Here is a 12,119-nt window from a genome sequence, read left to right as displayed (position 1 = left end):
AAGGGCAGGGGTACCCTGTTACTCATCTTTGTGTTCCCCGTAGGTTCCAGCCCAGGGGTCTGTCCTCAGCAGGTGTTCGGTGTGTGCAGGGCACATGAACAGGTGAACGAACCACTCTCCATGCCAGTGCTTGAGTGCAGATAACACAGGAGGAAGAATCTAGCCGTGGAAGGAGCCTTCTTGGCAATTCATTATCTGGGGTGTGAGCAAGATGAAGAGCAGTGTTTTCCTGACACTGTGTCCCGCACTGCTTCTCCAGCACTGAGAAAGTACCCGTGTGGCAGAAGTTCTAGCCACCCACTCACCCTCTCTGTTGAAATCATTGCATCATCATCTTACCCTGCTTTGCCTCCTGTGAATCCCACTGTTCTATGCCCCCCTGTCAAGCCCGTTGCCCAGGGCGAGCCACATTCAGGATGCCCCGGGTCTCCTTGCATCTGAACGTACCTTCGTTTCTCTGATTTCTTCCCGCAGTATTTGAGCTCACAGTGTTTGACATACCCTCCTCTGCGCCTCTGACACACACTGGAGGTGGTCCGGCATGATTCTCCCCAAACTGGGTGGTTCGGCCAAATTGTGCTCGGCCAGAGTTTATAAATTATAAATTCATAATGAATATTATAATATATAAATTGAAGCCAAACTCCATATGAATTTATTGTGGTTGAGCTAGTTTTCTTTTTTAAAATTGCAAAACTGTGCTTCTATTATTTAAAATTTTTATTTTCAATTTATTATGTTGACATGGTTTCAAGTGTGCCACTCAGTGTAACACCCTGCACAGCACATCGTGCCCCCAGGCCCCGTGCAGTCTCTTTCCATTCCCCTTTCACCCCTTCACCCCGCCCCCTACCTCCGTGTCTCCTTGCCCTCTGGGAACTGCTACCCTGTGGTCTCTATCTCTGTGTTATGTATATATAATTGGCCTAATCGCTTCACCTTCTTTGATCCTGTCTCCTCTTCCCCCTCCCCTCTGACAGCTGTCCTTCTGTTCCCTGTGACCCTGCCTCTGTTTCTATTTTATTCCTCAGTTTATTGTGTTCATTACATTCTACTTATAAGTGAGATCATACGGTATTTGTCTTTCTCTGCCTGGTTTATTTCACTTAGCATAATTATCTCCAGGTCCATTTATGCAGTTGCAAAGTAATGCTTCTATTTTTTTTATGAAATGCTATTATGGCAGTATTTCAAGTAGAATGACAGTATGTCAAGTAGAATGACGCTTGCACATACAATCACAACAGGGAGGCCTGGGAAGGGGTGGGGTTCAGGGACAGGCTAAGAAAGATATTGGAGAGAACTAAAAATGCCTCCTGGCCCTGGCCAGTTTGCTCAGTGGTAGAGCGTCGGCCCAGTGTGTGGAAGTCCCAGGTTTGATGCCCAGTCAGGGCATACAGGAGAAGCTCCTATCTGCTTCTCCACCCCTCCCCCTCTCCTTCCTCTCTGTCTCTCTCTTCCCCTCCCTCAGCCAGGGCTCCATTGGAGCAAAGTTTGCCCAGGCGCTGAAGATGGCTCTGTGGTCTCTGCCTCAGGTGCTAAAATGGTTCCAGCCACAGTGGAGCGATGCCCCAGATGGGTGTAGCATCGCCCCTTGGTGGGCATGCCAGGTGGATCCTGGTCAGGCGAATGCGGGAGTCTGTCTGACTGCCTCCCTGCTTCTAACTTTGGAAAAATACAAAAAAAAAAAAAAAGAAAGAAAGAAAGAAAGAAAAATGCCTCCTAATGGATCTGCTTGTATACGTATAAAATCCCAGGTTTGGGTATATTTACTGAAGGATGGTGAGAATGTATGAGAGATACAGCTATGATATGTGACAGCACATGATTGATCACCTGCTTTGATGCTGTTGTCAAATGAGGACCATCCTTACTATGATTGGATTAACACCTTGTTTTTGTTTTGTTTGTTTTTACAGAGAGAGAGGGATAGACAGGGACAGACAGACAGGAACAGAGAGATGAGAAGCATCAATCATTAGTTTTTCGTTGCACATTGCGACACCTTAGTTGTTCATTGATTGCTTTCTCATATATGCCTTGACTACGGGCCTTCAGCAGATCAAGTAACCCCTTGCTCGATCCAGCGACCTTGGGTCCAAGCTGGTGAGCTTTTGCTCAAACCAGATGAGCCCGCGCTCAAGCTGGCAACCTTGGGGTCTCGAACCTGGGTCTTCCGCATCCCAGTCCGACGCTCTATCCACTGTGCCACCGCCTGGTCAGGCCCTTGTTATATTTTGATAGTAGGCATTGGACTAGAATAAGTTTTGTTCTTCAATAAAGCAACTTTTCTCTGTTTTAATTTAACTGGAGAAAAGACATGAAATTCTTTTCAGTTAGGCCCATCACTGAAAATAATGGGCCTCATTTCCACCTATATCTTTCTTTCCCAGCCTGGTCAAAAAAGGAATTAAGTTGGTGGTATCTGACCACCACTAACAAGGCTACTTCCCTGCAGGGCCCGGAGTGGCTTATCTACCACTGGAAACCATTTCACCACTGACCTCCTCGGTGAAAAAGTGTTAAATTGGTGTGGGTTGAATATGTTTCAGGCTGTAAGCTTGCAATGACCCACTAACAGGGCCAACTCTGTGGTTCCTGCTCGTCCAGTGCTGTACGGCAGAGCCCAGGGTATTATGTTGAGGGCCTTAAAATAGCAGCACTTCCCTGGCTTATTGAAGAAGCAAGCATCCTGGCTGTGTTTCCCTGAGGGCATCTCCGCATCTGACTCATCCCGTGGCCCTGACCTGCCGCTCTGCCTGGCACGTGTACATCAACTGAACTGTGCATAGTTCTTAAAAAGCACTCGCTTCCATGACCTTAAAAATTGGGATTAAAAGCTGAGCACATATATGGCCTAAGTAATTTTAGACACCTATAAGATTAACATTTTCAAATGATTACAAAGGTTTTAGGATTATCTAAATTGAATTGAGTAGATATTTTCAACAGTCGCTGTAGATGGGGAAGAGGCATTTCTTTGTGGGAAAATATAACCCGAGATACTGTTTTTCCTTTGTCCTATAAATAAAAGTTGCACACAGAGGAGCAAAACCCACTGAGAAAACTTAAGGACATAGTTCAAGTGAGAGAAGAAGAGCAGGTGTGAATCAGGGTTAGAATCTTTGTTACTTCACTTCAGTAATCTTTCCTAAACATCTGTCTTGTGTAAGACCCAGTGCAGAAGAAACCAGTCTTCATTCCTGCCTTACAGGAAATTATAACCCAATAGGGAAGATATGATTCTCACTCATATTTAATGCAAGATAGGGAAACTAATAAGGGCCAGATGAGAGAGGCAGGGGCTCAGGAAAGTCGTTTGCGAGGTTCTTGAATGACAAGTGGAATTTCAGTAAGCAGAGGTAGCAGTGGGTGAGCCAGAAGGAAGTGGGAAGGCAAGAGATATATTCTGGGAAGAGCAAATATCCTATTTTGGCTACAGCATAGGATATATATGTCAGGGAGCAATGGGCAGGGATGGGAAGGCAAGCGACAGTTGTATTTCGTAGGCTTTTGAAAACCAGGGTGAAGGACTTGGAGGGAATCACTGAAGAGAGTGGCTAGGTTCCCAGAATGTGGAAGCTGTGTAATTAGGGAGGAGAACGAGGGCGGTGACTGTGAGAAGCCAGAGGGAAACACAGTGGAGAGCTGCAACTGGATGTGGCCGAGGAGGGGAAGCCCTGGCCAGCACCAAACGCCGCTGAGTGAAAAGAGGAGGACCAGGACGGCAGCTCTCGCTAAATCCAGCGTTTAAGAAGTGACGTTGGCTCATTGCCGTTCCAGTTCTTACCCAGAGGGCAGTGGCGGAGCTGTGAAAACTGAAGCCCAGTGCAAGGAGTGGAGAAATGGTCGATTGGTGAGGCAGGGGAGGGAGATTTTTCTTTCAAGAAATTTCTCAATGAAATAAAGGAAAAGGTGACTGATTCATGACTCTCTGAGCAGGATTGAGAGAGATTATTTTAAGAAAAGGGGATCGCTTACCCTTGTGGTCTGATCACATCAGCTCATTGGTGCTCAAGCAACTTGCCAGGACTCAACCCTAGAGTTTGTCTCGGTCTCACTTGGTGAGGTCCCTCATTGAAAGGCGTATAAATGAACTGATAGAAGTAGTATCAACTGGCTGAACACCTGTATGTAGAATATGGACGAGAAGGGAATTCAGAGTTCCCTTTGCCTTTTGTGTGGGTAGACTCCACGCAGCTCATTGCTCAGTTTGGCCTTTCTAGGCAAGTTTATGCAGGAGACTGTTCAGTTTGTGCCCCAGTGAGGTCTTTGCCTTAAGATTGTCTTTGGGTCTACACGGTGAGTGAGTTGATGCTTTCCCGTGGGTGTGCTGGTTTTCCCTCTTTGTCCAAACCCATAGTCTCAGCTGCATTCTTCTTGATGCGCTCGGCTCCTCTTCAGCGCTTCCTCCCGGATAGCAGTCGGACCGCACTACCTTTTCTGTCACCTTTCTGTCCTCTGTAACACTGGTAGTGCCATTGTCCTTTGGGATAGCTTGCCTACAGCGGCTTCATTTGCCCATGAGTGGCACCCCAGTGACTTTTGGCGATGCCCCCAGTGGTGGATCATTTTGATTGTGGTTGAGTCCTAAGAGAATGACAGGTCTGCAGAGCCCTTGGTTAGGGAATTTCCAACCAAATCCAACAGAATGTTTTCATTTCAAAAAAGAAACCCGTTACAACAAAGCTGTTAAGGAGCATCCTGCTAAAGTTAAAAACAGGTTATATTTGAGGTATTTGTTTAGCGTCTGAGCCCTCCCTTGCATACTGTCAGACTAATTAGACGTGTGGAAACGAGAGCAGGTGTACTTGGCTGGAACTGGGGAAAGGTGGAGGAGTTTTGCATTGAAAAGAGTGGGCTGTTAAAACATCAGAAGGCAGGCCATTCTGATAATTGAGCCAAGGCTTCTCTCGCTCTCCTGCGCCAGGCATCTCTAACCTCCTCCGGGGCTCACCTCTTGAACTCTTCGACTCTGGAGGTATAGAGTCGGTCTACTTTTGGCTCAAGAAAGTGGAAAGCTCAGCAAAGGACCCTGCATCATTACTTGCTTCCTCTCAACTGGGTTGAGCTGGGTCAGGGGAGGTCAGTGATTTAAAAATAACCAGGCTGCTATTTCAGTTCCCCGGATAAAGCATGTGACACTGTTTATTTTAATCATTTACAGTTGGCTGTTCAGGAACCAGTTCCAAAGTAAAGACAACAACAAATTATGTGATTGACTTTTATCTTCGGCCAGTAGGCAAGACTTGATGTGTACAGAAAGCTGTTAACAAGTCGTGAGCCGAAGTTTAACTTCACCAGAATTCTGTATTGAGCTCTATATCCTAAGATGGCTTTAGCCTCAAATTTGAACAAGTTATGTACTTCTGTGTTTATTTCTGTGTTCCATTTTTGTATTTCAAGAACAGAAGTACATGGTGGGATGGGCAGAGACAGACATACCCTCAGACGTAACAAGCCTCCAGGTGATGTTGATGCTACAGGTCCCTGGACCAAATGTTGAGTAGCAAGCAAGCATCTGTATAGTACATGCAAAGAAATGTCACTCTACTTAGGTCGAAATCTAACTCAAGGGGTCCATAAAGGCGCTATGCCCTTTGATTAATCCAGACCCCTGTAGCCTTCAGAATAAATACCAAATGCTCATCAGATTGACAGAATTAAGATGATTGAAGACAACTCGTACTTCTCTAGGTTGATAGTCAGTGGAACGTCATGTGTTGCTAGGGAGAGTCTGGACTGCTGTAGATTCCTAAGGAAGTAACCTGGTTGTATCTGATAAAAGTACAAAATACCCTGGAGCCAGCAACGTTCCTTTTGTGATCCTCTCCCATAGAACACAATCATGTCAGTATACACTGCTCACAAAAATTAGGGGATCAGGGAACGGGCAGATACTCCAGTACTTTCAGCCTTTTGTAGATTGCATTTTCACCAATGAAATACAAGTTGGTTTTGCATCTCCTTTGCATAATCGAACAACTTTCTTTGACTTGTCGTTTGCTCTTCTGATGTTGTTTAATAAAAAAAAAAAAATCAAATACTTTTTTTTATCACTTCATATTCCTTTTGAAATATCCCCTAATTTTTGTAAGCAGTATATTTCAGTGTTGCTTGACGTGGTAGAAAAAAAAAATGCAAGTCAGAATCTCCATCAGGAGGCGGATCGCTTCATACCTTGTGAGGATAGCCGTGTGTGGAACACAGTCATTTTAAACTGGACTGGGGCAGGGGAAGCTCTGTGCTTATCTCTGGGGCACCAGGAAGCGTGATGCTGAAACTTGGCCAAAGTAGGAACGAAATGGACTAAGCCAGGTACTGATTTGTAATGGCTGTGTGGGGTTTGAGACGCCCCCTGGAGGTAGCCAGCACCAACTTCTGTACTTAGTTTAAGGGTGTATATATAGATATTGCTCGCTTACCTGGTTTAACATGTTACACAGTCTGATGTGGCTCATTGACTAAGGGATGTAAAGTACCTCATGAAATCTTTTTCCCAGCCTTTGTGAAATTAAGATTTATTGAACATATAGTGGAGGTTCACAATCCATCTAGGAGCGTAATGAGAAGTGACCCCCTGAGGAACCGTGCCTGAAGCTTTCTCGGCCCCTGATGCCGCCTGGGTGTTCACTTCCCTGCTGTGCACATCTGCTACTTTGATCAGCACATGCTGGAGAGTACTCTAGTGACTCCGTTCGGTTATTTGTCCCAATGTAACGGATGCACCGTGCAATTGGTTATTTTTTTAAATTAGTTAAATTTCTATGCTTTGTCCGGAAAGCCTATGATAAATACAAAACCTAAGTTGCCGAGACACACATTTTTCAAAGGAAAGAAAAAGAGTGTCTCGTGCATGTTTGTCCAGAGGAAGGTGTGTACGGATGCATGTCTGTGTTCCTTGCCTTGAGGAGGCGTCCCAAGGAGGGAGGGAGGGCCAGCTTTTCTCTACAGACCTCGGTTTGGCTGTTACAAACATAGCATTGACTTTTGTAGGTCGGTAGAAAATTGTTAGCTGAATGTATATTTCAAGTTTTTAGACGTGTATTTTTGCAGTAAGCTATATTTGCCAGTGATCTTTTCAGTGATGAAAAGAGAAGAAACGTTTGGGTGGAGAGTGGGGAAGAGGCGAGTAGGAGGACGTACTGTTGAGCTGAGGGCAGAGGTCCCCTGGGAGGCAGGATTGGGACAGGTGTACAGAGAGGGAGGTAGAGAAATGTCGTTGGGGAAGGAGGCAGAGGCTCGAATGTGCAGGAAGAAGTGACGGAAGGTTGAGGGAATGGGCAGCTACGGCAGATGGAGACGGGAGGCAAGGTCAGGGCTGTTTCCCGGGGCTCTGTGGGCGTGCCACTGGTATCACCCTGTGCCCTGCTTAGTGGAGCGCAGGCGGCCGAGTTGGGGACGCCTGTTGTGCCACTTCTGTCCTGTCAAGTGGAACCCAGTAGAGTGGTTCAGGGACACTTTTATTTTTATTTTTATTTTTTTATTTTTTTGTATTTTTCTGAAGCTGGAAACGGGGAGAGACAGTCAGACAGACTCCCGCATGCTCCCGACCGGGATCCACCCGGCACGCCCACCAGGGGTGACGCTCTGCCCACCAGGGGGCGATGCTCTGCCCATCCGGGGCATCGCTCTGCCGCGACCAGAGCCACTCTAGCGCCTGGGGCAGAGGCCAAGGAGCCATCCCCAGTGCCCGGGTCATCTTTGCTCCAATGGAGCCTCGGTTGCGGGAGAGGAAGAGAGAGACAGAGAGGAAGGAGGGGGTGGGGGTGGAGAAGCAAATGGGCGCTTCTCCTATGTGCCCTGGCCGGGAATCAAACCCGGGTCCCCCGCACGCCAGGCCGACGCTCTACCACTGAGCCAACCGGCCAGGGCCCAGGGACATTTTTAGATGTGACCTAACAAATATCTGTGAAGTGGCACATATATGGATACATAGAGATACATGAAAATACGTTATTATTATATGTGTGTAAAATCATTATAGATAGTCATTATAGTAGAAACTCAATTTTTTTTAATTTTTAAATTTTATTTAGAAAATTAACTTTACTAAGGTGATATTGATTAATAAGAGTACATCGATTTCAGGTAAACATTTCTATAGCATTTGAACAGGTGATTATGTTGTATATCTATCACCCAAAAGAAACTAAATTTGGAAGAGATTAAAAGAGTGCAAGAAACCAGTAGTGTGGCTAATGCAGACCTCCAGCTGGGAGATGATGGTTGCTTAAAATAGGGGTGCTCAGGGTGTTGGTGATAGTGGATATAAAAAAAGGTGGCAGAAATTGAGATGTTTAGGTCATAAAATCAACAGGACATTTTTTAGTAGTAAAAAATATTCTCAATTTTCAAAACTTTTTTTTCCATAATAACAAAACATTTTTTTTTTTTTTTTTTTAAAGCTGGAAACAGGGAGAGACAGTCAGACAGACTCCCACATGCGCCCGCCCGGGATGCACCCGGCACGCCCACCAGGGGCTACGCTCTGCCCACCAGGGGGCGATGCTCTGCCCACCAGGGGGCGATGCTCTGCCCCTCTGGGGTGTCGCTCTGCCGCGACCAGAGCCACTCTAGCGCCTGGGGCAGAGGCCAAGGAGCCATCCCCAGTGCCCGGGCCATCCTCGCTCCAATGGAGCCCTGGCTGCGGGAGGGGAAGAGAGAGACAGAGAGGAAGGAGGGGGGGGTGGAGAAGCAAATGGGCGCTTCTCCTATGTGCCCTGGCCGGGAATCGAACCCGGGTCCCCCGCACGCCAGGCCTACGCTCTACCGCTGAGCCAACCGGCCAGAGCCATAACAAAACAGTTTTAAAAGTAAAGAGATGAACAGTGAACAGGGATAAAAGCATAGAGAAACTGCTAAAATTGTAATAGCATTGTTAATAAACAAATTAAGTTGCTTAGAAAGTATTGCTACAAAAAGAACAACAAAACAACAAGAAAGAAGTCCTACTCGAACTAATAAGTGAATTGAATAAGGTGTGGGATGACCTTCAAGGTCATTGTTCAAAAGTTTAATTCCTATATATTACCAGTGACCAATTGAAAAATGGAATAAAAAATATTTTTTTAAAAAATATTACAATATAAGAGAAAAACGAGCAAATATCAAGAAATACATCTAATGAAAGAGCCATACACTAAAAACTACAAAAACATACCTGATAAAAAAAATAATGCAGGAGAAAATAAAATCAGAGATACAGCTTATCCATGAGTTGAAAATCTTGAGCCCCTAAAAGAAAATCCTGGGAGGTTTTTTTTTAATAATTGATAATTTGATTCTAAAATTTATACTGAAAAGCAAAGAACTTAAATAGCCAAAACAATATTGAAAAAGAACAAAGTGGGAGGACTTACACTACCTCATTTCAGGACTGGCCATAAAGTTACAGTGATCAGGATGATGTGTATTGGTGTGAAGACATGCAAATTGATCAACGGAATAAATAACAAGTCTAGAAATCGCTCCATCATAGTACCATGTCAGTTTAATGGGGGAAAGAGACATCTTTTAAACAGAAAGGCAGATATGTTGATTGAAAGCTCAATGCAAAAAATGCATACATTTTGTGTGATTTAACGTGTATGAAATACAAGACTAATCTGCGACGACTAAGTTCTGTATTTGCCTCTGGGGGTGGAGGGTTGGGGTGTAAACGCACGAGGAATCCTTCTGAAGTTCTGTTTCTTGTTCTGAATGATGGATTCACTCATTGACCAGAACACTGAACATCTATACATTTCACCGGAAGTTATACCTCCTTTAACATAAGAAAACCTCACAAACCTGAGCCAGGCAGACAGGTACCCTGAATGATGGAAACAGACGGGGTATTGAGTAGCAGGAGACCGTGAATGTGGTCATGGGGCGGTGAGCCTCATTGAGAGACCTGGCCACTGGTCTGCCCAGACACATGCTGCCATGGGGGAACTGGCTGACTGAGCTTCTGAGCTTTCCTGATAAGTCTAAAGTCTTCATTTTTGTGTTACATCTCTTGATTTTAAAAATATTAGACACTGATTTTTTTTTAAACAAAGTATTGCAATTGGGGGGATCTTTAAGCTCTAGATACTGTTGAACAGGATTTTTTTCCTAATTTAAATGAATGCACATTTGAGCAAATCTTTTAATGCCACTTAATCTTGGTCTTGGTTGACATGTACAGCACTGTGCCAACTCTGTTTGTTGAGGATTTATTATACTGTAGCCACTGAGTTAAGTAATTAAAAGGCCGAGTGCTCTTGTATTCTTTTTTTTTTTTTTTTTTTGTATTTTTCTGAAGTTGGAAACGGGGAGGCAGTCAGACAAACTCCCACATGCGCCCGACCGGGATCCACCCGGCACGCCCACCAGGGGGCGATGCTCTGCCCATCTGGGGCATCGCTCTGTTGCAACCAGAGCCATTCTAGCACCTGAGGCAGAGGCCATGGAGCCATCCTCAGCGCCTGGGCCAACTTTGCTCCAATGGAGCCTTGGCTGTGGGAGGGGAAGAGAGAGACAGAGAGGAAGGAGAGGGGGAGGGGTGGAGAAGCAAATGGGCGCTTCTCCTGTGTGCCCTGGCCGAGAATCGAACCCGGGACTCCTGCACACCAGGCCAACGCTCTACTACTGAGCCAACCGGCCAGGGCCTCTTGTATTCTTTTGTAACAACTAATTTTAAGGAAGATACTGCTTGGTGGCACAGCGACAGCATCTAACCTAGGGTCTTCCTTACTGTACCTTGTGCTTTGAATGCCAGTACTTTGGGTACAACATCGAGGAGCAGCCTTACTCCTGGGATCAGTTTGGGTAGACCGCAGGCACTGGAGTTTTGTTATCAGGACACAGTGATCAATTTTAGATGCCTGTGGTTCAGATCCCTGCTGCCTAGTTTTATGGTATGAATACCATAAAAACTGGAATTTTAACTTGTTCAATAGTACAGTATAGTAATTGTATTGGAAATACTTTTATTTTAGCTCTTCAACTTGGAGTTTGTTTTTAATTAATGAAGTTGATTCACCAAAAATGCACAATCAGATATTCATTGTCTTATTTGTTTTACAAGAATTTTTGGTCTTATATGTCAGGAGTGCTGTGAAGTACTAGAGATAAAGAAATGACTAAGGCCCTGGCCGGTTGGCTCAGCGGTAGAGCGTCGGCCTGGCGTGCAGGAGTCCCAGGTTCGATTCCCGGCCAGGGCACACAGGAGAGGCGCCCATTTGCTTCTCCACTCCTCCCCCTCTCCTTCCTCTCTGTCTCTCTCTTCCCGTCCCGCAGAGAGGCTCCATTGGAGCAAAGATGGCCCGGGCGCTGGGGATGGCTCTGTGGCCTCTACCTCAGGTGCTAGAATGGCTCTGGACGCAACAGAGCGATGCCCCAGAGGGGCAAAGCATCGCCCCCTGGTGGGCATGCCGGGTGGATCCCGGTCGGGCGCATGCGGGAGTCTGTCAGACTGCCTCCCCGTTTTCAGCTTCAGAAAAATGAAAAGAAAAAAAAAAGAAAGAAATGACTAAGATATAGCCCCCATGTTCAGAGAATTTGGGGACACACAAAGGTTATATTTAGATTAGCATAATTTATATTGTAATGCTGGTTTCAAGACTTGTTAGTTTCTTACTAATGTTAGGTGTGCTATTTGACATTTTGGGGATTGTTATTGTAATTTGTATTGTAATTTGATTGTTTTTGTAAGTTACTTCAGATACTTCAAAAGAAACTGAATCTAATGTTTTTGTACCTATAAATTATTCACTCTGCAAATACCCACGGGATAACTACTGTGTCTGGTACTGTGTTGTTTCCAGGAAATATGGCATTCAAGCAAGTACTAGTGTTTCCCTCGTGAAATTTACTATCTGGATAATTTGTTGACTGATCTTAACTTATTACTTTTCTTAAGTACTAAGTGCTGAGCTCTCTATTGCATATTAATCTCTTTCCTGTTTGTTTATCTTTTAGTGTCTGCTGGCATATTAATTATTATGTCACAAACACATAGTAGGGAGAAAAACAGTGTGCTGAGTAACATTACTATTGCAAAGCAATAATGAAACACTAAGAAATATCATCCCTTCAGTCATAACGTAATAGTAGTCTCTTCTTTCGTTTCTTCTCAGTAAACCAAATGTGGA

General features: G+C 45.0%; 1 protein-coding gene across 6 annotated transcripts in view; it reads left to right on the top strand.

Moving 5' to 3' along the window:
- ATP8A1 (ATPase phospholipid transporting 8A1) overlaps nt 1-12,119 on the top strand; it is a 232,445-nt gene that overhangs the window by 44,667 nt on the left and 175,659 nt on the right. The gene's annotated exons all lie outside the window — the stretch shown is intronic.

The sequence above is a fragment of the Saccopteryx leptura genome, chromosome 5 (genome assembly GCF_036850995.1).
Source record: "Saccopteryx leptura isolate mSacLep1 chromosome 5, mSacLep1_pri_phased_curated, whole genome shotgun sequence".
Classification (NCBI taxonomy): domain Eukaryota; kingdom Metazoa; phylum Chordata; class Mammalia; order Chiroptera; family Emballonuridae; genus Saccopteryx; species Saccopteryx leptura.
The sequence above is the reverse complement of the archived record's forward strand: the minus strand, read 5'-3'. Positions and strand labels throughout refer to the sequence as shown.